The sequence below is a fragment of the Rhinatrema bivittatum genome, chromosome 3 (genome assembly GCF_901001135.1).
Source record: "Rhinatrema bivittatum chromosome 3, aRhiBiv1.1, whole genome shotgun sequence".
In the NCBI taxonomy this organism is placed as follows: Eukaryota; Metazoa; Chordata; class Amphibia; order Gymnophiona; family Rhinatrematidae; genus Rhinatrema; species Rhinatrema bivittatum.
The window spans coordinates 294,884,064-294,907,575 of record NC_042617.1 but is presented as its reverse complement, the minus strand read 5'-3'; the positions used below and the strand labels follow the sequence as shown (position 1 = coordinate 294,907,575).

Sequence of the window (23,512 nt, the reverse complement as noted above, 5' to 3'; positions counted from 1 at the left end):
ACAGATGTTCTCGAGGAGTATGGTATAGAACAAACCACTCTTAACAATTTAGATTTTTTGTTTTGAATAAGATTATCTCTATTTGCATAAGAGTGCTCTCTTATAAGCTCTTTTAACAATTGAGGGTTTGTAACCCCGAGCAATAAAACAATCTGTTAGCTGGGAAGATTGATTTTTAAATTCCTTAAGAGATGTGCACAATCTTCTATATCTCAAGAACTGTCCAATGGGTATGTTTTGCCGCAATTGCCTAGGATGGAAACTCTCAAAATGAAGCAAAGTGTTTCTATCCGTACTTTTACGATACACAGTTGTAATTAGTTTATTATCTTGTATCTGTACACTCATCAAAAAATAATTTTATGAACATCCCAAGTGTAAGAAAATTGCAAGTTTGGATCATACGTATTTAGATCATCTAAAAACATTTGTAGATCTCTTTATATCGGTTATAATTACAGCGTCTAAAAAACAAATAATTGTATCAGATATAAAGAGATTGTTGGTTACACACCGTTCGAATTGATTTTTTCAGTATTACAACAGGTAAGGGTAAGAGGTTGGGTGTACAAAATCAAGAAGTGGTGGATATCTGTGAACAGCGTAGTGTGAGTGCATGAAATCAGCACCACACGGATTATAAATTGTTGGAGATTATAAAATATATAATAAACGATTGTATTTAAATATATTGGAAACTTGATGAAGAAAAGTGTTTCTCAATTGAAAATTTGTGAAATATTGTATTTGCACTTTAATGGTATGTATTGTAAAAAAATATACTGTGTCATTAGTGGATTGTTTTTAATGTGTATGAATGGTTGAATGATTGTGAGTTTACATTTTAAAGGTGTTGATGTTTACAGGGTTGGTTTAATAATAAACATTGTTGTGCTATATTATATAGTCGTTATTATATGTTTTTCACATTTCTCTTTGGTGTATGTATGTACAATTGAATAGTAGAGAAGGTGTTTGTTAAAGACTCCCTATGTATTGTTTGCCATTGATTTATTTAAAGACAGGAAGGACTTCAACCATCTGCCCCAGGAGCTGGAGAAGAGATAGACCACCTTCAGCCACCTGCATCCAGCACCTGGAAAAGACAAAGGGAGAGCTGCAGTGAGGAAAATAGGAACCAGTCTGGAGGGATTTCAGGACATCTCAATGAAAGCATTGTTTACCACAACATTGTTGACCAACACAATATAGTAGTAATTTGAGAAAGCTACATAACTACACTACATGGGAGTGAAAATAAGAATACTAGTAGTAGCAGAGTTTTCTGATCTTAGTGAAGCAGAGAGAACATTAAAGAGAAAAATTAGAAATCAACCAATATATTTACCTTCTTTGTTGCATCACAGCTGTGGATCAGCTTGAACAACTGCCTAAAGAAAGTTTTGAGAGGATTATTTTCTTTTATAACTAATTTTGGAAAGAGTTGCACACACATACACCCGTGTATGTGCGTGACTCTTAGCTGATAAGAGTTCCCTGTTAGCAAGTACCAGTATCGGACAGGGAATAAGAAATCCTAAGTGGCAAAGTGAAATAGGAAACAAGAGTTCTTTAATACTATTTTCTATTGCAAAATAATACTCTCTGCCTTAAAAGTTTCTTTTGTAAACTTGGAACTACTGCTTTATTTCCTTGGTAAACAAATTGTTCTAAATAAACTTTTTTTACATTCAATTTTTTTATGTATTATACTTTCATAGCCTCTGCCTTCTCTCTCTCCCCCTGGGCGACGGGTTCGGTGGTTTTGTCCCTTGGTTTCTGGTTTTGGAAGACCCAACAGGAAGGTGAGCAAAACGTTCCTCTTGCAGCCCCTTTTGTGGACTGAGTGGCTCCCAGAGTAACACCTGAAACCCTGTATCCTAATAGCCACTGTAGCGGGAGAGTCACCACCCACAAGTAATGGGGTTCACTTAGTTCAAGACCATCACCTGTTTGTATACAGATATTGTGGCGGGCTGTGTGTTTATACAGTTTCAAACAGGGTTTAAATTTATGTCCCTCTTTCCCTTCCCCCATCATTCCCCTCCACTGAACGTGTGCAAGGGGCCGCCTTTACTTCACTGGTAAATAACTATGAGTTCACTTTTCATATCAAGCAGGGTCTAATTTTCAAAACATATCTTTCCAAGGCCCCAGCAACGTCTCACAGTAGTCCCCCGGGTTTTCAGTCCCGCATTTTTTTTTTTTTTTATCTGCCATCAACGGGGACTTTGCACGAGACCTCTACGCAGCGCGTGCAAGCTGCAAACATTGGAGAGCCCGCGCAGGGGTAGGGGCGTTCGGTTCCCCCCACCACCACCACCGGTTTTGTTGTAGTCGCCGGCGCGCAGAGCAGGCGTGTGACGTCACCCAGGAGAATGACGTCGCGCCGCGGCCTAGGCGGAGGCTGGGGCAGGAGGATCCCGCGGCCTGGAGTTTGACGATGCCGGCAGCGCTGTGAGGAGGAGCCGGGAGCCTTCCCGCCTCCGCTGTCTTTCCACCGATAACGGTCCCACGTGTTTGTTGTTTTTAAGGCCTCGGCTCGTAGCGAGTCTCGGAGAAGGCCGAAGCCCGCGGCCCCCGAACCGTTCTTCCTGCTGCGTGTGAAGAGAGGCCGCGGGAGGCGCAGGTAACGAGACCTAGGGGAGGCGGGGGAAGTTGCCGGCGGTACTGTGCGCCCTCTGTGAAAGGCTCGGGAGGCCGCAGTAAGGGGGAGAAGAGCAAAGCCGGGCTACTCCCGGGATTTTCGCTAACGTGGTGTAGGGAAAGGGAAGAGCGTGAGGCACCGCTCTTTCCCCACTCCCTCTCTCCTTGTGAGCGTTATTTCCCTCCTTCCGCACGTTACTCAGCGCTCATCCCAACTCGTGACCTAGACTTGGCCTCACTCCCTCCTCCATACTATCTCGGAGAACTCGGTGTTCAAGAGTCAAGATGCACTCAACAGTCTCCTCTTAGAAACAAGATAGAGAAAACCTTTTATGGTATTTTATCCTATAGAAGACAACAGGAAACGTTCCCTACGCGCGAACAAATTATTATTAAAGCGTTCTCGATGCACATACTAAAAGCGCGGGGGGAGGATGTAAAGTAAATAAACCCGGTTCCCAGCGTGGCAGCATTTAAAAAGAGACGGTCCCAACCTGTATGGGAGCTCATCCTGGTAGCTGTGCCTTGGAGCTGCTGTTGCTGCAATTGCTTTCGTTTTCCTCTGCTTGCAAACTATCATCATAGTTGTAAGCAAGGATTTCCTAAAATAAAGTTGCAGAGCTCTCCCAAAATCTATGGATTTTCTGGCGGATTTGATTTAGCGAATTAAAGTAATCTAGAAAAATCGAGGGACAGAGGACTAGAACGTCACCATTTATTTTTGGGTCATCACGCTCATTGATCATTAATCCATGCCCACGGAAGTTCCCGGATTTGAAACAAGGTTTTTGGATTATGATTCATGATCGTGATCTTTTTAGCCCATCTCTAATTGTAAAGTGAATTTTGTTTCCAATATTATAAGTCTCTTTAGCTTCAATTGCAGATAAAAACTTTTGAGATGTGTCCTGTTGGCTAGAGATGAAAATGAAGTTAGCCATAGACTGCCAGTTCTAACAAAAATTATCATTCTCTTTCAGAGACCAGGTTTCATACTAGTGTCTTACAGGCTACATCTGCATTGTTTATGGTTGCTGTAAGAATGTTTTATGTCTGAATTGTACATTGTAGACTGCATGTCTTTTTGTACATTTATTGGTATAAGTAGTCCTTGATAGTATATGCATAGTAGAATTCAGCATTATTAGAAAATTCAAGCCAAAGTGCCATAAAAATAGCAAAACTATTTTTATAGCTAATATTTTGTTGCATATTTGCTGATCATGTACTGCTTACCATTTTTTGGTCATAGTTTCTAGAGGAACTAGATTTCATTCTTAGTAGTTGTTTGTCAGGCACTTTAAAGTATGTGAGTAGCTTGTTGGTTCTATTTGGCAGCAGAAACTGAGTCTTGTCTATCCTGTGTTTGCCTCAGTAATTCAATTAAGCCTTTGACTTTCACATTTTTTTTAAGCTAACACTTTATTGGTGATGATAATAATGAGTTACAGTAGGAACACAAAGCTGCATAATTTTACTGCCATTATTAGAATAATCTAGTCCTCTAGTTGTATATCTGGTTTTGTTTTTTTTTTAACATTTACTGCTTTCTCTCTGGCAACACTGTCACTAGATTTATTAGCATAAATAAACATGTGGTATTGCAGATTGGAATGCATTTCCCAGTTACTGTTGTTTCTAGTAATTGCAATCTACTGCAAATATAACTCCTCCACGAGCAGTGCAGGAGTAGGCAAATTGTTAAAGCTGTGGGCTGGAAACCAGGGAAGCCGGGATTCAAATCCCACTTTAACTTCTTGCGATTTTGGCTAGTCACTTCATCTTCCATTGCCTGAGGTACAAATAAGATGATAAACCTTTGGGGACAGGAAAACAGCAACATAGAAATGACGGTAGAAAAAGACCAAATGGCCCATCCAGTCTGCCCAGCAAGCTCCCACACTTATTTTCCCATATTTCACTGACCACCAAGTTCAGGGCCCTTATTGGTAACTGTTTGATTCAAATTTCCTGCTATCCCCTGTCATTGATGCAGAGAGTAATGTTGGAGTTGCATCAAAAGTGAAGCATAAGGCTTAATGGTTATAACAAAAATAAAATCATTGGAAAAATGATTTTCCACTGATTTTTTGTTTGTTTGTTTTAAACACTGAAATTCCCAGGGAAAATAGAATAAAAACTAAAACTAAAGGTCCCTACTTAAATTTATTCCAATGAGCAAAGAATACTTCTGGGATGCCTCAAACTCCTTACTTCCCTATTCATTCCTCACATGTGCACACCAGTACCTGAATGTAATCTGCTTTAAAGTGGCTGATCAACCACAAAAGGTGGAATTTAAAATTAAACCAGTTTTTGGAAATTTTGCACACTTTGTGTGCGTTTCATTTAATCTCATATATTCCTAAAGTATTTAAAGAAAAGGGAGCAAAATCAATAAAAACTCCAATTCTTTGTAATGTAAAACAACTGCTTTTATGCCTCTTGGTATGTGATGTGCCTACTAATTTATTCTTTAACATATACTCCCTTTTTGGATTTCTGCATACTAGGACATCTCTTCATAAAACATAAGAAATTGCCATGCTGAGTCAGACCAAGAGTCCATCAAGCCCAGCATCCTGTTTCCAACATAAGCCAAACCAGGCCACAAGAACCTAGAAATTACCCAAATACTAAGAAGATCCCATGCTACTGATGCAATTAATAGCAGTGGCTATTCCCTAAGTAAATTGATTAATAGCAGGTAATGGACTTCTCCTCCAAGAACTTATCCAAACCTTTTTTTAACCCAGCTACACTAACTGCACTAACCACATCCTCTGGCAACAAATTCCAGAGCTTTATTGTGCGTTGAGTAAAAAAGAATTTTCTCCGATTAGTCTTAAATGTGTTACTTGCTAACTTCATGGAATGCCCCCTAGACCTTCTATTGTTCGAAAGTGTAAATAACTGATTCACATCTACTCGTTCAAGACCTCTCATGATCTTAAAGACCTCTATCATATCCCCCCTCAGCTGTCTCTTCTCCAAGCTGAACAGCCCTAATCTCTTCAGCCTTTCCTCATAGGGGAGCTGTTCCATCCCCTTTATCATTTTGGTTGCCCTTCTCTTTACCTTCTTCATCGCAACTATATCTTTTTTGAGATGCGGCGACCAGAATTGTACACAGTATTCAATGTGCGGTCTCACTAACATTCTGTTTGCTGTTTTGACTGCTGCATCACACTGAGCCGACGAATTTAAAGTATTATCTACTATGATGCCTAGATCTTTTTCCTGGGTGGTAGTTCCTAATGTGGAACCTAACATCGTGTAACTACAGCAAGGGTTATTTTTCCCTAGTTGTAACACCTTGCACTTGTCCACATTAAATTTCATCTGCCATTTGGATGCTCAATCTTCCAGTCTTGCAAGGTCCTCCTGTAATGTATCACAATCCGCTTGTGATTTAACTACTCTGAATAATTTTGTATCATCCGCAAATTTGATAACCTCACTTGTCGTATTCCTTTCCAGATCTTTTATACATATATATATATATATATATATATTTATGGAAAAGTACTGGTCCAAGTACAGATCCCTGAGGCACTCCACTGTTTACCCTTTTCCACTGAGAAAATTGACCATTTAATCCTACTTTCTGTTTCCTGTCTTTTAACCAGCTTGTAATCCACGAAAGGACATCACTTTCTATCCCATGACTTTTTAGTTTTCTTAGAAGCCTCTCATGAGGGACTTTGTCAAACGCCCCCTGAAAATCCAAATACACTACATCTACCGGTTCACCTTTATCCACATGTTTATTAACCCCTTCAAAAAAATGAAGCAGATTGTTAGGCAAGACGTCCCTTGGGTAAATCCATGTTGACTGTGTTCCATTAAATCATGTCTTTCTATATGCTCTACGATTTTGATCTTGAGAATAGTTTCCACTATTTTTCCTGGCACTGAATTCAGGCTCACTGGTCTATAGTTACCCGGATTTCCCCTGGTACCTTTTTTAAATATTGGGGTCAAATGTGATATATTTTTTTTAAATTTATATTCCTCCTTTCATGTCACTTCAATGTGGATTACATTCAGGTACTATTGGTATTTCCCTGTCCCCAGAAGGTTTACAATCTAAGGGGGTTATTTTCTAAAGCTTGCGCTACCAGCTTAGCACACGTGTGCGAAAGTAACATCAGGATGGATTCGGCCCCAGAAGAGGAGGAGTTGGGGAAGCACCGGGGCCGACTCTACGAACACAGCGCGGACAGCGCGGTAAGCTTCCGTATAGCTGCCTATTTTGCGTCGAATAACTACACCTATTATGGTGTAGTTATTTGGCACGATGCTGGCAGTGATCGCACCGCAGAGGTGCAATCGCTGCCGGCTAGCGCAGGACCGCCCCCCGCTTCGCCTCCCCCTTATCGCTGGGATTCACTATGCCTTGCGGCATTAGTGAATCCAGGCCCAAGTTTGTACTTCAGACAATAAAAGGAAAATTATCTTGCCCAAGGTCATAAGGCGGTGCAGCTAGATTTGCACCCTGGTTTGCAGCCTGCTGCTCTCTGACCACTAGACTATTCCTCCACTCTGAGTAGCCTAGTGATAGTGTTAATCAAGACATTTCTCACTAGTAGTGTAATGACATGATGCTGTACAGTGTTGATCACTGGAGTGTGTGCACAGGGATTGATTTTACTTGTAATTTTCATGTGATTCCTGAGTTTGCTGGTTGTGAGAAAACTTGCTCAAAAAACTGCACTGTCCAGCACTGTATACAAGGATTAAACTTGGCTGTGAATCTATTAATCGGTAATAAAATCCAAGGACAAGCCATGGAAAGATTAGAGCCACCATGAGATGCCCTCTAACAGGCTGATACAGTACGTTTGGTCGAGCACACCATTTAGCACCCATTTGGCTGCGCTTTTCGACCCGACTATTACCCCTTATACTGTAAGGGATAGTAGTGTGTCGAAATTGCACAGCCAATCCCCTGAAAACTAATAGCGCTCAACACATGCAAATGCATGTAGATGAGCCTATTAGTTAGTCACCCGGGATACTGAAAGTAAATTGTCGGCTAAGCCACACATTTTACTCCCAGAAATTAACACCTGCCCAAGGGCAGGCGTTAAAATCTAAGCAACCCACAAAAGTGTACAGAAAAGCAGAAAATACTGCTTTTCTTTTTACCCTCCGACTTAATATCCTAGCGATACTAAGTCGGAGGAACCAAAAACTAAAAAAAAAAAAATCTGCCTGCTGGTTAGCGGGTTAGAAAAACGGATGCTCAGTTTTACCAGCATCTGTTTTCCTAACCCGTGGCTGTCAGTGGGTTAGAAAACCAACGCCGGTAAAATTGAGTGTCAGTTGTCGGAACCACTGACAGCCACCTCTACCCAAGCTACCTCTTGTCCCTAGCGTCATATTAGCGCAACACCTCATTTAAATTGAGAATCGCGCGTGTCGGGAGAGCGTGCGCTCAACGCAGAACGCTGGCTCTCCTGCATTTTGTTTTTTACAGTATTGGCTTGTAAGTAAGGTAAACGGGTATCTCTGGTAGTGTTGCTTGGCTGAACTATTCTTCCTGTGTCTGGTGAATATATGTAAGTTCATAGCTCTCTTTATTAATTAATGGAGGAGCCTATGAAAAATGATGGACAAAAAAAGACATCTACATGTGTAGACTCAATCCCCCAATCTCTCCCACTACTAGGAATCCAACATATGTGGGGTACCGATCGAATACATGTGTGTTTTTCTCAGTGGATAAAAGAACACATTCTGTTATACTGTGCCTACGTTTATCTGCATAGGGGCCAGGCAGTGTTAAAAGAATGGTTTAAATGCTGTTCGCACCTGCAGGAAATGAGTAAAATGTAAAACATTTTATTTGTATTTTTTCTTTAAGATTCCTAAGAGGCAATTTTGGATGAGATACCAACAGGAGACACTAAGGGCCGGATTTTAAATGCCCTGCACGCGTAAATCCGGCCGGATTTACGCGTGCAGGGCCCTCGCGCGCCTATTTTGCATAGGCCGCCGGCGCGCACACAGCCCCGGGAAGCTCGTAAGTCCAGGGGCTTCGTAAAAGGGGCGGGGAGGGGGCGTGACCCGGGGCGTGGTCGCCTCTGGACCAGCCCCCGGGTCGGGTGATGGCGCGCGCAGATTTACGTACTTTTGTTCGCGCGTGTGCAAATTTATAAAATCTGCCTCTAAGCAAATGGCATAAATCACAAAATTGCCTGAAAACACAACCTGAATGTCTTTTTGATCATGACACAGGGACCAACACAAACGTTGCAAAATATAGTGCTTGTGTTGTATTTTATTTAAATGGTTTTGTAACACATTGCATGGGTATCATGCAAAAGGATGTTTAAGAAAACAAATGAGATGAAAATAAGGATGGTAATTGGCACACTGTAGCAGTTTGGAGTGAGATCAGGCAGGATGCCCTCTGCTGCATGTTGGACTTTTGAAACGGTGACATATCTGTGAACTTGAGAAAACTCTGTATTATGTTACTATGCATCTTGTGTGAAAACTTGTAGGATGTGACTTGTAGAAAATTGACACAGAAGTTTCCTTCTCCTTCTTTGTGCTTCCATCTTATCAGACTTAGCTTCTATTGAGCTATGTTGCCATGAACCTTCATTTGCAACTGCTTGGGGTTATTTCCCATATCGTTATACACACCAGTGAATTATGCGATGAGGCACTTGTAGAATTGATTGCATTGTGCATAATTGTGCTTTGCATGATTCCTGGGGCAGCTGCTACTTACAGCAGCGCCGCTTTCCATTTGCATCTCACGTGGCTCCAACTTAACTTCTGTGCAGCTGCAAATATGCTGTCATTGTCTGGCAGGAGTAGCTGCAGAAGAACAGCACAGAAAAGAGAAGAGGCATATATGCAGTAGCTCTGATTGCACAGAATCACTGATATGCCACTTGTTCTGTGCCAGCGTGAAGAGAAGAGTTGCTGCTGGCTTACTGATGCTGGTATCACATGATGGCAGCAGGCAGTGAGCCAGCAGCTGGACCAAAGAGGAGAGTGCTGCTGCCAACGTCCACCCGACCTGCTGTCATTGTGATGCTTCCTGACTAGCCCAGTGGAGGAGAATTCAAGAATTATTGACAGGAGGAGAAGTGAGGATTACATTTGTAAGCTTGAGGCTTCCTGCCTGGCTGACAGCTAGGAATAGGGAGGAATGGGAATGCTGCTGCTGCGCAGAGAAGGGAGGGAATGTGGGACAGAAGAGGGGAGACATCAGGAGTTGCTGGACAGAGAGTGGAAAGAGGAGATCAGGGGGATGTTGGTGGGACCTTTATGGGGAAGAAGGACCTGAGGAAGCAGCAGCTGATCAGTTTCTTTGGATAAGGTGGGGGGGGGGTGGTGGTCAGTATTGGAAGGGAGAGAATCATCTAGGTTAGGGGGAGAGGCAGGTGGGTATGAGAGCAAGGAAATGCAGAAAAACCAGATACAGAGGTTAGACAAAAGATATTTATTCTCTGGTACTAAAATTAAATTACTAGAAAAATTTTACTCTCTGCAGCACACAATCTTTTTTTGTTTTTACTTTTTATTTACCACTTTACAAGAATATACAAGAACAATGTAAATGCCATAAAAATTACAGAAGAAAGGTGCATTAATATCAGGAAACAAAATTATAGCTACAATAACCTCATAAGAACTTAAGAAATTGCCATACTGGGTCAGACCGCGGGTCCATCAAGCCCAGCATCCTGTTTCCAACAGTGGCCAATTCTGGCTACAAGTACCTGGCAAGTACCCAAACATTAAATACATCCCATGCTACTAATGCCAGTAATAACAGTGGCTATTCCCTAAGTCAGCTTAATTAATAGCAGTTTATAGACTTCCCCTCCAGGAACTTATCCAAATCTTTTATAAACTTAGCTACACTAACTGCCCTAACTACATTCTCTGGTAACAAATACCAGAGCTTAATTGTGCATTGGGTGAAAAGAACTTTCTCCGATTTGCCTATTATGTGCTACTTGCTAACTTCATAGAGTGCCCGCTAATCCTTCTATTATCTGAAAGAGTAAATAACCGATTCACATTTACCCCTTCTAGTCATGTCGTGATTTTATAGAACTCTATTGTATCCCCCCGCCAGCCATCTCTTCTCTGCACTGATCAGCCCTAACCTCATTAGCCTTTCCTCATAGGAGAGCCATTCCATCCCCTTTATAATTTTGGGCACTCTTCTCTGTACCTTCTCCAGTACAACTATATCTTTTTTTGAGATGTGGTGACCAGAATTGCACATAGTACTCTAGGTGTGGTCTCACCATAGAGGCATTAAGACATTTTCCGTTTTATTCAACATACCCTTCCTAATAATTCTTAACATTCTGTTTGTTTTTTTGTCCTCCAGAGCACACTGAGCCAAAGAATTCAAAGTACAGTGCCTTGCAAAAGTATTAAATGCCCTAAAAATTCAGCAGATTTGTGTGGATTATAAATGACAGTTTGTTCCAGACCATAGGTTTATTGCAAACCAGTATGTTCTTAAAGTAAATTTTCAAAGTTAAAGTTCATTATTTCAATGTACCTTTCAGGTTTTTTTTTAAATATTTTCCTCATTTTATCAGTTTCCCTTTTGAAAGTTTAGTGTTAGATGTATAGATTTACATTATTGTCCCCTTTCCAATCATTAGTTCAAACGTGACCATTTATGATCACTACTAGCCGTTAAGCCCGTAACAACGGGCTACATTAAATTTTTTTTTCCAGTCCATTTCCTTCCCCCTCATTCTCCCTTCCCCTCCCTCTCCCACCTCCCCCACCTTCTCATTCTCCCTCCCCCTCCTCTCCCTTCCACCTCCCCCTCATTCTCCCTTCCACCTCCTTCTCCCTCTCATTCTCCCTTCCACCTCCCCCCCTCATTCTCCCTTCCACCTCTCCCTTCCACTTCCCTCTCCCCCATTCTCCCTCCCACTCCTTCTCACCTCACTCTCTCCTCCCTCCCCCTCAGTCACTCCCCTCTCTTAATCCCCTCCTCTCCCAGCTCATTCACAACCCCTTTGGATGGTGTGCGTCGCTGCTGCTACGGGTCCTCCCAGTGCCATTTTTGTCAACTTGCAAACTCTGGCCGACGTGCCCGTGCATGCGCAGTAGAGCTGCTCTCTACTGCGCATTTGCGGGCCGTCGGTCAGAGCCCATTTATAAGGTAGATTGCCAAGTAGCACCACCACTTTTACCTCTCACCAAATCCTGCATTCCGCTGAGAATTAGATCTAAAATAGCTCCCTCTCTTGTTAGCTCCTGAACCAATTCTTTCATGATACAGTCATTTATTCCATCGAGGAGCTTTACCTCTCTAGCATGTCCTGATGTTATGTTTATTCAATCAATATTTGGGTAATTAAAATCTCCCATTATTACTGCACTGCCAAATTGGTTAACTTTCCTGATTTCTCATAGCATTTCATCGTCCGTCTAATCATTTTGACCAGATGGACGGTAGTATACTTCTATTCCTATACTCTTACCCAACACACAGGGTATTTCTACCCATAAATATTCTACTGTGCATTTAGTCTCTTGTATGATCTTTATCCTGTTGGACTTTGTGCACTCCCGGACATAAATTGACGATTGTCCCCATCTTTGTGATATAATTTGTACCTTGGTAAAGTACTACCCCATTGGTTATCCTCCTTCTACCAGGTCTTTGAGATGCCAGTTATGTCTAGCTCATTATTCACTGCTGTACACTCCAACTCTAGCATCCTCTTAGACTTCTGGCATTGGCATACAGACATTTCAACATGTGTGTTTTGTTTGTATTAATGACCTGCTTTCTAGTTCATTGGGATAATTTGGAATCCATTAGCTCAGGCGATTATTTATTTATTTAAAGGGTTTTGTATACCGTCATTCGGTTTCGCCATTGTAACGGTTTACATATTCTTGTAAAAATTACAAAATAATGGTTTACATAATCTTGTGGTATGTTACGTCATCATCAATGCAATTTCAAAATGCTTACAAATATACAAGGTATAGTAACATTCTAACGCAAAGACTTGGGATTTATATTATATTAATTTAATTCTCTTGGATCATCATTCAGTCTGCGTATGCTTTTCTGAAAAGCCATGTTTTTAATTCTTTTTTGAACGTTTTAATGCTTGATTGATTTCTAATTCCACTTGGTAATGAATTCCATAGTTTGGGACTGGCAATGGATATTGCTGTTTCCTGTGTTGATTTTAGACGAGTACTTCTGGCGGGTGGGGTTTTGAGGAGTCCTGAGTTCTTTGATCTTAAGTTCCGTATTGGACTGTGGGTTACAAGGTATTTGCTTAGCCAATTGCTTTGTTGTCCTATGATCATTTTGTGCAGTGTTGTCAGTACTTTATATTCAATTCGGAATTTTATCGGGAGCCAATGTAAGGAGATTAAAATTGGTGTGTTATGTTCATGTTTTTTTGTGCCAGTCAGTATTCTGGTGGCTGCATTCTGTAATATTTGGAGTGGACTTATTGGTGAGAGAGGTAGTCCAAGGAAAAGGGCATTGCAGTAGTCTAGGTTAGAGAAAATGAAAAGTTGTAGGACTGTTCTAAAATCTTCTTGTGTGAGGAATGGTTTGAGACGTCTGAGCGTCGGTAATTTGTGATAACCTTCTTTAATCTTGTTGGCTATGTGGGTTTTGAGTGAAAACTTTTTGTCGATGGTGATTTCAAGATTCCGTGCATGGAGGACAGGTTATTTGTTATGAGTGGCTTCATGAGGGCGTTTTTGTTCTTTTTGTTTAGGATGATTAATTCTAAACAATGTTTATTATTAGTTTCATGTCGTTTAATTGCTTTTTTATTTCAGTAAGGTACATAGAGGTTCTGTTATATGTGTCTTCGAGAAAATTCTGTATAGGAACCAAGATTTGAATGTCATCAGCATATAGGAAATGTCAGTCCAAGTCGTTCTAATGTATGGCATATTGGGAGTAAGTATATGTTGAAAAGTGTGGCTGAAAGAGAGGGATCCTTGTGGTACTCCTGTGTTGAGGTTCACTTTATCAGAAAGGGTGTTATTGAAGATGACACTGAAACTTCTGTTTGATAGGTATGATGATAACCAATTTAAAGTGTTACCTCTAATTCCTATTTCGGATAGTCTTTCTATTAGGATGTCATGGTTGACGGTGTCAAATGCAGCTGATAGGTTCAGGAGGATTAATAGGTAATTTTGTCCTCTGTCAAATCCTCTGAGCACTGTTTCATTTAGTGATAATAGTAGAGTTTCGGAGCTCAGGTTTTTTTCTGAATCCGAATTGAGATGGGTGAAGAATGTTGTTTATGTCAAGATAGTCAGATAGTTGTGATTGGACAGTTTTTTCTAATATTTTTGCCAAGAAAGGTAAGTTTGATATAGGTCTGTAGTTTTGTATTTTTTTCTGGATCTAGGTTGTTCTTTTTTATTAATGGCTTTATGATTGCTGCTTTTAAGGATTCTGGGTATTTTCCTTCAGTGAGAGATAGGTTTACTCTGTCTGTTATTGTTTTGTTTATTGAGTTGGAAATCTGTTTAATAGTTTGAATGGGGATACTGTCGGAAGGATGGTTTGCTGGATTCATTTTTTTGATAATATTCTGAATTCCGAGGGAGGAGGCCTGATCAAATCTTGTCCATGTTGCTGTGGTTTGTTGCCGTGAATTGGAGGTGTTGATGTTGTTGGTTGTTGTGTGGTTGCTAGTAATGTTGTTGTTTATTAAATTTTTTATTTTGTCAGTGAAGTATTCTGCAAAGTCATTACTAGTAGTGGGGCTGGAGGTCATTCTTAATTCATTTAAAGGTTTAGTTAGTGTTTGTACAATGTTGAACAGCATCTTTGGGTTATTGTAATATTAATTTTATTTGAATAGAATTCTTTTTTTTCATTATGTATTAGTTTTTTATAATTGGCTAGAAATGTTCTATAGGTGTTTAGTAGTGTCTCTGTTTTGTTCTTTCGTCAATTTCGCTGTTTTTTTTTGAGTTCTCGTTTTGCTTCTCTTATTCTCTCGTTGTACCAGAGGTTTTGGTGTTTTGGCTTTTTTATTGCTTTTATAATAGTAGGGTTTAATCTGTTAGCAATGTCTTTGGTGATGTTGATCCATGAGTTTGTGGTTGTTTTCGAGTTTGTGAAGTCAATGTTCTTGAGTTCTTCTTGTAGATTTTGTTATAGTGTTTCAATATCAAATGGGGAGTGGTATGTTGGATCTTTTTTGTTGGATTTGCTGTTGTAAGTAAGCGTGGTTTGTATGAGGGAATGGTCGGACCACGGGATTACGGTTGTGTTGGTTTTGTGCGTCTTCCAGTTGTCCCTGTTGATAAAGATTAAGTCAAGTGTGTCCTGCTTTGTGCGTTGGTCCCTCAATGATTTTTTCTAGACCCATTGACGTTACCGCGTCTATGATTGTACTGCATGTGGTTGTGATGGGATGGACGTCAATATGCAGGTTGAAATCTCCCAATATGATTAGTGGTTTGTTGAGCGTTAGGTTGGCTATGAAGAATTCTATTACTGGAGAGCAGTTTCTATCTAGTTAATTAGGTGAACAGTATACTAGGCATATTTGTAAATTTGGAGAGTCGAAGAGTGCAATTTCGAATGGTGTTGCAATCTTAGAAGTAATTAGTTTCATCTGCAAGCTTATTTTACTTATTAACATGAGACCTCCACCTTTTTTTTTTTCATTCTAGGGATCGAGATGTTTGTATATGTTGGGTCATCTATTTGATTGATTAGTACGTTGTCAGTGTTTTTTATCCAGGTTTCTGTGATCGCTATAAAATCTGGTTTATTGTCTGTGAGTAGATCTGTAATGATGGGCATTTTTTTTTTACTATTGAGCATTTAACAGAATGAAAGAATCATGCATGTGCTGTAGGTTTTTAAATTCTTGTACATGATGTTTGTTTGGTTGCACTCACTTTTTTTGTTGTTCTTCCGGCTTCTGTGCTCTTTAAGATGTTTGTTTTCCTTTTGTCGAGTAGTTGTATCCATTTTGTTTTGTCAGATGTTCCTATGAGACGTGTTGGACACTGTGGACACACAATGGGGCGTACCCCTTTGTTCGCACTCCTTCGTGTGTGCACCGCGCAGGCAAGCCCTGATTTAAAGGTCTTCAGTCGCAGTGCTGTGCCGTCAGCACTGCGACCCTTGTTTAATTGGCCTACCCTTTTGTGGGCGTGGCCTTTTTCTCCGGGGCCCGCGATCAGGCCTTCAGCTCTGGGATCCGGCGGCTACGGCTGGGCGAGCTCTGGCTCAAGCCCGGGGAGAAATGGCGCCACGCAGGCAAGCCCTGATTTAAAGGGATTTATAGGCACATGAATACTTTTGCTTTTATTGGAACCTCTCTATGGGATGCCCCAACTCTCCTGTTTCATTTGATACCTCCCTCAGAACCATGCACTACTGAACAGTTGTCTGCTTTCCCCCTTGTTCTAGTTTAAAACCTGTGCTATCTCCTTTTTAAAAGTTAGTGCCAGCAGCTTGATTCCACTCTGGTTAAGGTGGAGCCCATCCTTTCAGAAAAGTCTCCCTCTTCCTCATAAGCTTGCCCAGTTCCTTGCAAAACTGAATCCCTTTTTCCTGCACAATCGTTTCATCCACACATTGAGAGTTTGGAGCTCTGCCTGCCTCTGAGGATATGTACGTGGAACAGTGAGCATTTCAGCGAAAGCTACCTCGGAAGTTCTGGATTTCAGCATTTTTCTATATCGATATCCACATCTACCGTGACAGCCGGCTCCTCCCCAACACTATCTAGGTGATGCGTGAAGTCTGCCAGACAGGCAAGTTACCAGGCGGTCCTCACGCCCACCAGCCACCGAGCTATCCACATTTCTAATAATCAAATCACCAACTACGACTGCCGACCTAACCCTTCCCTCATGGGCAGTAGCCCTAGGAGACTCGTCCTCGGTGTGAGAGAACAATACATCACCTGGAGAGCAGACCCTTGGTACAGGATCAGTTCCTGCTGCACCAGGTTGCTGCTGTCCGACCAGGTGAACTTCCTCTAAGGCAGCACCGTGGCTGCCAGAGTTGAGTTGGGACTTGACTACCTTGTCCCTGAAGGTCTCATCTATATACCTGTCTGTCTGCCTCAGCTCCTCCAGGTCTGTCACTTTTGCCTCTAGAAATCGGACTCATTCTCTGAGAGCCAGGAGTCTTTACACCCCAAAATGTATATCGATAAACCACATTTAGAGAGGTGAAATTTAAAAAGGAGAACAAAGAAAATAAGTCTAAGGAAATTGGCTTAACTAGGAGTTTGTGGAACCGCAGGCTGTCTCCTAGCATCCAAAAAAGCTCAGTTGCTCAGGAGCAAAAATAATTTTTTTTTTCTTGTTTTGCAGTGCTAATGTCACAGTCCCATGTTGAATGTGGAATTTCTACGTTAGCTGTGTATTTGGGGTTTTTTAGTGTGCGCATGTGAGGAATGAATAGGGAGTAAGGAGTTTGAGGCATCCCAGAAGTATTCTTTGCTCATTGGAATAAATATAAGTAGGGACCTTTAGTTTTAGTTTTTATTCTATTTTCCCTGGGAATTTCAGTGTTTAAAACAAACAAAAAAAAATCAGTGGAAAATCATTTTTCCAATGATTTTATTTTTGTTATAACCATTAAGCTTTATGCTTCACTTTTGATGCAACTCCAAATTTACTCTCTGCATCAATGACAGGGGATGGCAGGAAATTTAAATCAAACAGTTACCAATAAGGGCCCTGAATTTGGTGGTCGGTGAAATATGGGAAAATAAGTGTGGGAGCTTGTTGGGCAGACTGGATGGGCCGTTTGGTCTTTTTCTGCTGTCATTTCTATGTTTCTGTTTCCCCGATTTAGTTCTTTCATTCATCCTCAAAGACACTCAACAAATGGTCTAGTAGGCCCCTTGGATCAAAGCCATGATTCTGCATTTGAGGCTAAAAAAAAAAAATCTAGGTTAGGTCACTATATAATCAAAGAAATGGTTAAATGATTGTTGCATCTAATCTTTAATGCAAGTACATCTTGACGTTTTCTTCTGAGTCTTGTGAATTATTGGACTTGCTTGCAGTATGGGTTTAACATTTTAATGCAATTTTGTTGTTTGAAGCTTTACTTTTTTATACCATATTCATTTTCATAAATGTTTTCATGGGGAGTTAAAGAGGATATTACCTGAAACTTCGCTGAAGTGACTTCAATTTCTTGCTGCCAATTTGCCTCATTTGACTTTTCTTATTTGCTGCAACGAAAAGTGATTTCCGGGGGTAGGCAGGAGCCTGCCCCGACGGTATTGCTATCTAGCCAATCAGAGAAAAGAGCTATGGTAGGAGGGGCCGTGGGAGATTTCTTAAACGGCACTTCTACGGCGCGCAGTCGCCGAAGGTGCGCCGCCGAAGCCGTGCACCAAAGGGGCGCGCGGCTCTGACTGGCTCCGACTGGGTCCATTGAGGCTGCAGAGATAATTGGACATTTGCTTCAGGTAGGCAAACTTGTTGCAATTCTTGTAACCCTCTTATCCTCCCAATAGGGAAGCATTTGTGGATATTACGGTAACCACAGCTAGCTACAGGTCTTTCTCATTACTTCACTTTCAATGCCTCATACAAAACGGAAGGCAAAGTTAAAGCCTTCCGTTAGTACTCCTATTTCTGAGAAGGGCCAAAAGTCTGTAGCTGATTGGTTGAATAATCCCCCGATTACTCCTGTTGAGGGGGCCGCTTTAGGGGCAGAGATGGAGCAAGATCTGTCCCTATTGGCTGATAATATATCTTTAAGTCCAGGAGTACCAGACGTTCCACTACCTCCTGGTAAAGAAAGGGTAATATCCCCTAGATTATCAGAAAATCCTCAGGATTTGGGAGGAAATCTGGATTTAATCAGTGGAGGTATACAGGGTAACGAGGCATCTGCAAGTAATTCATCAACAACTACTGTACAAGGAATTATAGAGGAAAACCATGTGACTTCTTCCAGTACATCCAAAGAGACTTTGAAACAATTAAAAGGAAAACACACTCAAATTATAGTAAGGCCAACAACTATAACGATGGACACATTGTGGAATGTTTTGACAAAATTGGACTCTTCTATAAAAAATTTAACTAAAGCAGTAAATGAAACAAATTTAACAGTCAAAAATAACTCAGAAGTTTTGATTTCGCAGCAAAAGCAAATTCAGATGGTAGAACAGCGTATAGAACAGGTAGAAAAAATACAGGTTCAACAAATTAAGGCAGAAGATGAAATACAAAGAAAAATTGAAAACATTGAGAATTACTCACAGGCCTTAAATTTGAGAATAATAAATTTTCCTGTTATTAGTAAAGTATCACCCACTGAATTGTTCAGAATGTATGTTAACAGAATTTTGAATATTTCTGAACAAAATATGCCTACTATTGTCAGAGCATTCTACATAAGTAACTCAGTTAAGTTGAAAGAACAGGCCCAAATAGCAAAGGATAAAAATGATGGGGAAGAATGTGGAAGTAATATATATCCTTCATTAGCTCTATCAGATTTCTTAGAAAAATCACAAGATGAAATAGTTGTGGGTAAGACAGGTACGATGCTTGTAACTTTCGCTTTTATTACAGATCGAGATCTGGTTATGAAATATTTTTTTTGTTATAGATTGAAAACCTTTTATGGAAACAAAATATGGATATACCCAGATCTAGTAAAAAATACACAGACTAGGAGAAAGAAGTTCTTGGAATTAAGGTCAAAAGTGATTGAAAAAGGAGGCCAATTTATCCTCAGTTATCCCTGTAAATGTTCACTTAAATTAAATGGACAAAACTATCAGTTCACTGATCCAGAACACCTTAGAGCACTCCTGGGTGATTGAAGGAATGTCAGAACAGAAATAAGGGGGTAAAACCTAATTACCTATATATTATTTCAGTTTAAAAAATGCTCATAATTTGATAATGCTTCCCTAATTTACTTTAACATACAGATAAAATGTAAGGAGAAGATAGTATGTTTAATTAAAAGATATTACTTGTTTATTTTAGTTGATAGTACATTTCTATCTGTAATTCTCATATTGACAAGTTATTCTTGTATATATGTTAAAATTATAAATAAAGAATTAAAAAAAAATAAAATAAATGTTTTCATGAAGATGGCACATAAGAACACACCTCTTGAGTATATTAAGAGTTTTATGAATTTGGCATTATTCATCCTTTTGGTACATTTCTGAGTCATTTGGTGGACTTAGGTATATACTAGTCCTGGGGGAATTCTGCGCTACTGCGGAGCAAAAAATTTGCGCAGAATTGCCAAATTCTGTGCATAAAATAGCAGAGGAGACCCCGGCGGGACACGCTCCTTTTGTGGCGAAGATGAAGGCCCGGGCGTGCCATTTGCGGCGAAAAGTGAAGGCCCTCATCTGCCGTGAATGGAGTGTGCTCTGCTCGCAGCGAAGATGGAAGGCCCCCCGTGTGCTGCGAGCGACTCGCCCAGGCCTTCATCTTCACTGCGAACGGAATGTGTCCCGCGGCACACGCGGGATGTTCTCCGTTCGTGGCATGCCGGTGAGTGAATGTGTGTGTGAGAGAGGGGAGGGTGAGCGAGAGCATGAGAGGTAAGAGGGGAGTGGGGGATGCTTGAGTGGGTTTCAGAGAGGGGAGCCTATGTGTGGGGGAGGAGAAGGTGAGAGAGCAGGAGGGTCTGAGAGAGCATGGGAGGTAAGGGGGGGTGGGGGGATGCTTGTGGGTTTCAGAGAGGGAGCCTATATGAGGGGAGGGGGTGTGGGGGAGGGGAGGGTGAGAAAATGGGGGGGGGGATGCTTGAGTGTGGGTTTCAGAGAGAGGGAGCCTATATGAGGAGATTGTGAAGGAGTATGTATGTGTGTGAGAGATTGGGAGCTGGTGTGTATGAAAAAGGGATCGTGTGTATGTGAGGGTGCTAGCATGTATATGTTTGAGACAGAGCCTGTGTGAAGGGGTGCATGAGGGAGAGACATAGGTAGCCTGTGTGAAAGAGAAAGGGAGCTTGTGTGGGTGTGTATGCAAGAGAGAGGGCCCTGTATGTGGGGATGTGTGTTTGTGCGAGAGAGTGAGGGAGCCTGTATGAGGGTGTGTGTATGTGTATTAGAGGGAGCATGTGTGTGAGAGAGTGAGGGACAGAGGAGAGCCTGTGTGAGGGGCAGTACTTTGAACGGGCTCAAACTCTGGGATTGGCGATAGAGTGGAAGGGGTTGAGCCTAGAGCGGGAGGAGTTGGGACCTGAGAGGGCAAAGTGGCCAGGGGAGTAGGGAGAGCGAGTGGAAGGGACACTCTTACAGTGAATTTCTAGGGAAAGTCTGCTCAAAATATTTAAAATTCTGCATCTTTAAGTAATAACTTTTTTCTGTATTAATTAAAAATGTAATTACTTAAAGACTGTCATGTAAATTTGTGTTATTTTGACCAATATAAAGTTTGCATTTTAAGTTTTTGTGCGCAGAATTTTTTAAAGTTTTTTGTGCAGAATTCCCCCAGGAGTAATATACCACTAGATTCTGGATGTTTCAGTTTCTAGGAGGATGTCTGGTAACCCTTATCATATCTTGGGGCCCAGAATAGGAACCTGGATGCCAGAACCTCCACTGTGGGATCTATGCTATGCCAGAGCTTGAAATATAAATTGAGATGAAATAATTACTTATATGCATATAACTTATTCCAGCATTTGGTGTATATGCAAGGAAATGATGGATTTTTAGGGAAAATGTTAGGAATATGTTGCTGCATTGTGTGCTGCAACATTTGCTTAAAGTTTCTCCTAGGAGTTTGATACTATTTTTGAATTACCGTAGATCTTTCTATGTGACTCCCCTTTCCTTCCAGGTTACGTGATCAATTTTTTAAATGTTTTTCTTTCTCACAGTTGTTGTCCAGTGGTTTAAGATGAACCTTTACTCTTCTCTTGACATCACTTGGCAACTTGTTGCAAATTGTTTGTCAGGAGCTAAAAGGACAAAGGTTGAGCTGAACAAATCATTGCAGCAGGGGCCAAGTGTATAAAAGCAAAATATGTTACCTATACACTGAATAGATAACATTTGGAAGACCTACAGCAGTCGCATTGTAGATAACCCAGTTATCTGGTTTTCACAGAATGTTTCAGATGAATCATTTTCAGTAGCTAGGTGCTTTTGTAGAAATTTGTTTATGGTCTTTGTCATAGCACATATGTAGGCCGATGCAACGTAGTGCGCTCTGCTGAGCGCACGGCATTACAGGCGGTTGGAGACGCTTCCAGAACCCCTCATACAATAAGGGGATTAGTGCATCCAAACCAGCGTGAAGCTAATAGCCCTCATCACATGTAAATTCATGTTGATGAGGCTATTAGCTATTACACCCCCCCCCCCCCCCCCATGCCAAAAAACGTGTGCTTGATGTGCACATTTTTACTCTCATTTACTTGAGGAGCTCCAAAAGTTTACAGAAAAGCAGAAAATACTGCTTTTCTGTAGTTTCTCCTACTTATTATCGTGACGATATTAAGTCAGAGGAAGCAAAAAAAGGAGACCCATTAAAAAAAAAAAAAAAAGTGTCGCTGGCGGTAAGGTTAGGAAAACGGATGCTCAATTAACGAGTGTTCATTTTCCTAACCTATGGCTGTGCACAGGTTAGGAAAACAGAAGCTCATAACATTGAGCATCCGTTTTCCTAACCAGCTGACAGCCACCTCTTCTGAGTGCCCTTTGCCGAGGCGGCACTAAGGACGCATAGGTTTCCCTAGCTGTTCCTTTTTAAAAACTGTGGCAGTCCATTTAAATATTAAATTGGGCTCCCAGGAGAGGTGGATCGGCACGTGTTAAGAGAGCGTGCTATCAATCATGAGCGCCTGTTTAATGCGCACTGATATTGCATCGGCCTGATAGTCTGTAGCTAATTTTCATCTATTTTGTACTTGTTGGTTTTTAGAAGTAGTGCGTTTTGAATGTGTACACTGATTTTGTAGAGAGAGAGAGAGAGAGAGAGGTTTCTTTGGACACATCTGCAAATTTAATTTTCTCCAGTCTCAGAAAACACTACATTGAGGTGTTGGCAAAGGTAATACATTTTCACACATTCTAGACTGCTCTCCTTTAATGATGCAGAGCCGTGGGCGAGGTGCTTGTGAACTAAGCGCCATGATCTCATCAGGGAAAAATCAGTGACTCACATTTCCAGAGGGAGATGTGCAATGTCCAGTCTGGTAGCAATTGTCACACCCCATACATAGACTTCAGAGCCTTGTGTGATTAGAGACCTTCATTCATTACACATAGCTGAAATTGTAACCGAGCACAGTTTTTTTTTTTTTTTAAATATACTTTATCTGGATACTAGTTTTATTTTCCCGAGGAGTTGGGAGGTTTTCAATCCAGATTACCGTAGCTTCAGTTTTAAATGAAGGAAATGGTTGTTTAAGCTGAGAGTGGTTGAGTGTTGGCATATTTACTGTTTAGCAATGCTTTGGAAAAGAGGTGCTCAGGTTCCATATCCCTTATTCTATTATTTTTTTTGGATCTTTTCTGTTCAGTGTAGTTTGAATCCTTTTGTACCATTGCATGTACTGTAAATAGACTGTGGAACCCTGGATTAGTTCTTTGTGTTTATGACATCATCAAAGTATGGCTAACTCTGCTGTAATGGAAATCAGGAAGTTGCAAATGTCTGGCTGTGGTATGTCCAATTTTCATGCTGAAATATTAATTATCCTTCCCTTTAAAAGAGTAGTACAATGTCCTGTCCTTGAAATAATTTCTGAAATGGTCACATCAGAGAGGGCTGTATTCTTCTGAATTATTCTCAATGGAGAGCATATTCAAATTGTTTGGATGAAAGGTCCTTAGGAAAATGGGTTGCACACAATTTTGCAGTGTTGTACATGTTTTGGCATTGC

At 40.9% G+C, this 23,512-nt stretch overlaps 1 protein-coding gene and 1 long non-coding RNA gene across 4 annotated transcripts in view; one reads left to right on the top strand and one right to left on the bottom strand.

The window, feature by feature from the left end:
- Positions 1-887: 887 nt before the first annotated feature.
- On the bottom strand, positions 888-3,364 carry LOC115087599. Its single transcript, XR_003855554.1, has 3 exons — positions 3,141-3,364; positions 1,349-1,391; positions 888-1,096 (listed from the first exon to the last, which is right to left on the bottom strand). It is a non-coding gene; the product is annotated as an uncharacterized LOC115087599 (long non-coding RNA).
- ATF1 (activating transcription factor 1) overlaps positions 2,322-23,512 on the top strand; it is a 318,756-nt gene continuing 297,565 nt past the window's right edge. For 2 of the 3 annotated variants that reach the window (XM_029594979.1, XM_029594977.1), the window contains exon 1: positions 2,322-2,629. The gene's annotated coding sequence lies outside the window, so the exon portion shown is untranslated. The remainder of the gene's footprint in view (positions 2,630-23,512) is intronic. The other variant, XM_029594976.1, reaches the window with a different exon arrangement.